Below are 6767 nucleotides of genomic sequence, written 5' to 3'. Positions count from 1 at the left end.
CTTGTTTGGACATAAGAAAGTACTAGCATCTGTGAATTTATTATTAGATAGAAACAATGCAAAGGTTGTATGTGATAAATTTGATGGAATTGAGCCTTCAAACAAATTTGAGCTCAAATCCAGATCCACAGTACGAGATCTATTTCCAAGTTGGAAATTTTGTATTTCTCCAGTCATTTGGTTGTGTGAAAGGTTCAAGGATTGAAATGACAAATCCCAAAACCAACTTGGCATCATACCAGAAATTTCAGCATTTGAAATATCTAATGACCAACTCGACTTTTGGGTTCGAAGCCAATTTGGAAAGCCAGGGCCCAACTTACATGATCTTAAATGAATGTCGGCGAACTGAAAAGGGGGGATCCAATCAGGATTGATTTTAAATTCCAAGTTGTTAAGAGACAAGTTCAAGTACTGTAGCTGAGAGAGTCTCAAGAAATGAGTTTCAGTTATGACACCGTGCAAGAAATTATTACTAATGTCTAGACACTGCAGCTTTGACAATAATCCAATGCCATCATTTACAGTTCCGTTGAGTTGATTGTTGGAGAGATATAATAATTCCAAAAATGAGAACCGTGAGAAATTAGGTACTGACCCCGTAAACTGATTATAAGATAAATCTAAGATCTGTAGTGATATGTTGGCACAATGGTCAAATGATGCAACGAAGTCATCTAATTGTCCACTCAAGGAGTTGTGAGATAGATCTAACTCTGTTAAGTTGCATAAGGCCAAGGATTTGGGTATGCCACCTTCAAGCTGGTTTTCCTGAAGGTAAAGTGTTTGCAAGCGCGACAAATATCCCAAATTGAGAGGTATGTTTCCTTTCAAATTTGAGAAGGAGAGACCGAGATATTGCAATCTCTTTAAAGAAAGAATGGAGTCTGGGAATTTAGGTACTGACACCGTAAACCGATTATAAGATAAATCTAAGATCTGTAGTGATATGTTGGCACAATGGTCAAATGATGCAACGAAGTCATCTAATTGTCCACTCAAGGAGTTTTCAGATAGATCTAACATTGTTAAGTTGCATAAAGACAAGGATTTGGGTATGCCACCTTCAAGCTGGTTTCCCCCAAGAAAAAGTGTTTGCAAGCAGGACAAATATCTCAAATTGGGAGGTATGTTTCCTTTCAAATTTGAGGAGGAGAGATCGAGATATTGCAATCTCTTTAAAGAAAGAATGGAGTCTGGGAATTTAGCTGGAGAGAAATTTTGGCCACTAAGGTCCAAATAATTCAAATGATGCAATTTAGCCAATGACGGAGAAATTGTGCCTTCCAAACGGTAGGAAAAAAGATCGAGTGTATCCACATGCCCCGTTCGGCTGTCACAGGAAACACCATCCCATGTGCAACAATCTCTGTGGTTCTCTGAACTTCCCCAGGAAGAGAGGGAGCCATATGGATCAATAAAGCCACGTTTGAGACAAAGAAGGGAGAGTCGTTCCTTGACTCTGCACTTGACAGTAGTGTTGCCAACTGCGAGTGTCCCGCAAGAATAATGCACTAAAAGCAGTAGGCAAGCAACAACAAACCTCATATCTACCATCCTTACACTATGGATATAAGGTTATGATGCAGTTTGCTATGCGAGAGAACAGGCACCACAAAGGCCATGTATTTATAGGCAAGATTTTGTTGTCTTCATGATAGTATCGGAGGATATACAGACTCTCAATATAAATTCAAAATTATATATAATAGGCTTTAAATTTTTTAAATCGAAGATCTTGAATAAATAAACAAAGAGATTTGGATATATGAATGATTTGGAATTGTTTGCTACACCATATATATCATTTTAACTTAATAGTGATTAAAAACAGAGACAAAGTATTCGTTGGCCACCACGAGAATTGCCCTTTGAATTATTGCATAGTAAATTTCCACACAGTTTCATTTTCTTCCATAGTGTTTTTATCCACCATGAGAGTGACACTTCATTCCAAAATTGAAGGAATAAGAATATATGGACTTTTATCTTTTGCCAAAGAATATAGGGAAAATTACACTCAGGTCCCACAGAGCACAATTAATATCGAAAAGGTCCCACGAAATCAAGAAATGATTCTGAAGTCCCCAGGGACCTGTGTGTAATTAATTCTAATTGTGAAATTACCTACTTACCCCTGTTAATTTTATTGCAACAATTCGTTTACAATCTCAACAGTGGCTGTTAACAACCCGAGAAGATGTGATTGACAACCTTGACAGTGCTCATGACAACTCACTCTGTGGAATATCAGGGGCGTTGTTGAGGTTGTTAACCACCTCTTCTCGGGTTGTTAACAGCCACTGTTGATGTTGTAAATAGGTTCTAATTTTATTGCAGCAATTCGTTTACAATCTCAACAGTGGCTGTTAACAACCCGAGAAGACGTGATTGACAACCTCGACAGTGCTCATGACAACTCACTCTGTGGAATACCAAGGGCGTTGTTGAGGTTGTTAACCACCTCTTCTCGGGTTGTTAACAGCCACTGTTGAGGTTGTAAATAGGTTCAAATTAACAGGGGTAACTACGTAATTTTACAATTAGAATTAATTACACACAGGTCCCTGGGGACTTCAGAATCATTTCGCGATTTCGAGGGACCTTTTTTATATTAATTGTGCTCTGTGGGACCTGAGTGTAATTTTCCCAAGAATATATGACTTTGAAATATTGGAGGACACATGACTTCCAATATATTACCTCCGATCCTAATTATAAGACCCAGTTGACTTATTTGAGGAGATTAAGAAAGTAAGTTAAGTTACTTATTTGTAATAAATAAGTGTTATCATTCCTAAAATATCCTTGCTAGTTAAGTATATTAGCTAGAACTATTATTATTAGAAGGATTATCTTGGAAAAAAATGCATAAATATGAGAGATAAAATGAATCAGGGTCTTATAATTAGGATCAAACAAAAAGTCAAATGGGGTCTTATAATAAAGACCGGAGGTAGTACAAGACGATGAATTTAAAATACTATATATATTGATATTGGAGAGTGCAGTGATCCATTTTTACATTCCAGTTTTAAAAATAGCAAGGCTAAAGACTTTAAATTGTTAAAATTTGAACTTAAACAGACATTATAGCTCTATTTTTTTTAGAAAATATTAATTTTTAAAAATCTGTTGTGTGTTTTCTTTTTCTGGTAGTAACATTACTTTTTTTACATGTAATAGCAAATTAAATTAGTCAAGATCCAAAGAAGAAAGCAGAGTTGTCGTCAGAGAGACTTCAAAGACTTCCAAAATGAAAGAGGCGTTCAAAATTTGATTTGGAAACTTGAGTTTCGAACTAAACTTTGCATTTAGATTAAATTCTAATTCTAATATCTGACAAAATTGAAAATAAAGTTGACATTTTTCAGCGAGGCGAAAGACTCAAGCTCTTCATTTATCTAACAAAAACATCTGCGTGTTCCCAAAATTTAAGCAGTATTAGAAACAATTATGAATTATATATAATCTGTATTCAAAATATACTTTTGCTGAATAAGAAGTTGTATTAATGCTCATACTTTTGAAAGTTGATTTGCACCTAACGCCATACGAAAAGTGTCATTTGCGTGCTTCTTCCTCTTCAAGTGGAAGACTTTGACATTTTGGACGTGGACTTGGAAATTCCAAAGTGCATGTTCCCCCGTCAACAACGTGCCCGACCTTTTTAGTATATACTCCTTTAATTTTTTAATATAAAACCTAATTATTTAATTGATTTTAGTCTCAAATATAAGACTTATTTCTCATATTTATTAATTTCTTTTCTAAATTATCTCTATAGATACTCTCTCAACCATAATTAATTAGAAGATAATGGGAGAATATTAAGAATGATGATTATGGTGTTTTAGGAAAACCATATCATATTTTTTATAGTTAACTAAGTTATCTAACTTTCTTAATCTAATCAAATTAATTAAATAGGTCTTATATTAAAACTGGAGGAATATTTTGTTTTTAAATTCTTACACGGATAAATTCTTTTTTTTTTTTAACCTTGATTCCACGGGTAAATTCAGAGCATATGTTCTTTAGAATTATAAAGTGATTGGACACGCACATGCGCACATTTCATTAACTTGATTAATATAAAATCTTACATAGAATTGATTAAAATTGTAAATAATTCAAAAAATTTCATATTTTTCAAGGAGGAACAATTACAATATTAAAATTTGACTTCATTTTAATCTGTTTAATTTTTTTTTTTAATTTCTGGAACAGTATTTTACTGGTTTCAAATTCTAGGGAGCGGACTAGATCAACTCTCAGAAAATATTAGCTTTTTGTTAAATAATGAACTTTTGTCTGGCATCATTCTCACTTAATTTTTGTAACAATCCAACATATCCTCATCTTTAATTTATGAGCGAGATGGGAGGAGAAAGTTTCTTATAAGCCTTTTTTCCCCCCCTACAACTTCATTCAAATCCGATAAGGTTTTTCATTAATATGAGATATTTGATGATTTTAATAGTTTGTAATTTTTTGTGATTTATCATAGGAAAATGTAGATAAATATTGTCTATAATATTTTTATTATTTTGTACATAATTTTAAATTATATTATTTTAAGTGAGACCCATTTTACCAACAAGCGGTGCCCCTGCTAGTCCAGTGGCTGGTCCAGTTATAAAAGGGTTGGTAGCACAGTACTTCATTAATTTGCCTTTGGATATAAAGTTATTAAGAAAAGGATATTCGGCTTTGATGATGCGCCAATCAGACTAGGAGAGGCCTCCGGATAGAGTGTGGGCCGCTGTACAGGATCATAGCCGAACAAAGCCAAGAGTGCCTCATCCTCCCGCACTCTTCCCCTGGAACTGAAAATGCTTGTGGATAATATCATACTCTTCACTATTTGAACGCCTGACGATGATGATCACCGAACCAACCATGGCCGCCCGATTCTCCGTCCCTGCCGTATTTTGTACACTCTCTCTCTCTCTCTCTCTCTCTTGTTATCTCTGAACCCTTTACTTTGCTCATTTATATTTTTCCAAATGCTTTCATTGCTTCCGTGACTGGCGTTTAAGCTCTGAAAGCTACCATGTTGGAAGCGGCAAGATCAAGAAGTTAGCTCTCTCTGCAATGTCATAGTCTTCACAAGTCTAGTCTAACCTGCATTGAGCATCCTCTTAGGTGTCGAAAATGGAGTGGTGATAAATATAATGGATTCTGACGTATTCCTCTTTCGTAGATGACCGTTCAATGTGGAGCACAGATGATGTAAACGGGCTAGTCCATGCTGCTTCCTCCCGTATTGCTCGTGCCTGCTGTCTTGACACGCCATGGTACTCAGACCTCACTCTCTGTTTGAGACTTCTTATCCTGCTGAGTATGTGCCCATATGAAATTGAAAATTTAGTCTTGAAAGATTGAAACTTTAATGAATAGGGACTGAAAGGTAGTGCTGTCCCAGCTTATTTCGACTTTCTTGATAAAATGAGGATCAAACATAATAAATGAGAACTTATACCAAACAGTCCCAGCTTCCTTTGAGAAACCTATGAAGAGACCAGTGAGCTTGGTCGTCAGACTCTGTTAATTAGAGTGACTTGTTGAACCAATTGGCCAATGGCTTCAGTCATGTAGAATGCCACTTCCCTACCTTTTCATGGTTTCTGTTAAAGCTTCTTGAAAACGTGGTGATGATTACGATTTCCTAAAACGTAAGATTTTGAACCGTCTTATCTTTACGCCGTAACGTTTCGGTTAAGAATTTGCGTACCTGGAATGCATAACAGCACATAATTTTATCGGAGGAAAATTATAATAGAGACTATAAATGCACAGGGGTAGATATATTAGGCCGTGTGAGAGACTCTTTCTTGAGAACTTTCACAGTTGACTTCATTAATGATATTATAACAATTTTGATTCCATATGTTCTTATTATAAGGGTTGAAAGCTAACTTTGGGAGAAATTAAAGAAAACGTACGCAAAATTAGATGTATAATATAAATATATATAATTTTAGGATGCATGACTTATTATGAAATATACTTGTGTGATGGCTTATTTTTATAGTTAATAAAATTAAATTTTAAAATCATCATCAATATGTATAAATTGCGAAATACTCTTCTTAGGAGAATTAAAGTCATTTTCTCTTGACAGTCTTGAAATTGTCATACCGTCAGAAAGGTTTCATGATTCTTTTTTTTTTTTCACAATGTTTGTATCCACCATGAGAGTGACACTTCATTCCAAAATTGAAAGAATAAGAATACATACTTGAAAATATAGGTAGAGATGACACTTTCGAATCTACGTTTTTTTTTTATTTGAATGATAACTGAGAAACAAATAAAAGGAGACAAGATACAAGTCCAAGCTAACCAAGCCTATTGTCCATCATCACTTTCCACCTCAAAACGTAGAGGGGGAGGGTGATCTACATGTTATTTTACAGTAAATTTAAAATACTATTTTAATATATTTATATAGGAATAGAAAGGGCAGTGGTCCATTTATGTTTCATTATGGAAGAATTAACTAGGCTAAAGACTTCAAATTTTTGTAAGTTTGAACTCAAACATGTAGTACAATTATATTTTTTAAATAAATATTAATTTTTTTAAAAAAATATGTGTTTTCTTTATTGGGTAGTTAGTCACATTACTTTTTTACATGTAATTAGAAAATTAAAATAGTTGATATCAAATGGACACAGGCTAAGAGGATTTTTGTTATTGGCAAGCACAATTTAGCGACAAGATAGTAGAGCTGCACAATTGTTTATTTTCTCTTATTTGTC

This window comes from Neltuma alba, unplaced genomic scaffold, assembly GCF_004799145.2.
Source record: "Neltuma alba isolate B1F8T4 unplaced genomic scaffold, ASM479914v2 tig00005782_pilon, whole genome shotgun sequence".
NCBI classification, from domain to species: domain Eukaryota; kingdom Viridiplantae; phylum Streptophyta; class Magnoliopsida; order Fabales; family Fabaceae; genus Neltuma; species Neltuma alba.
This window is presented reverse-complemented; position numbering follows the sequence as displayed.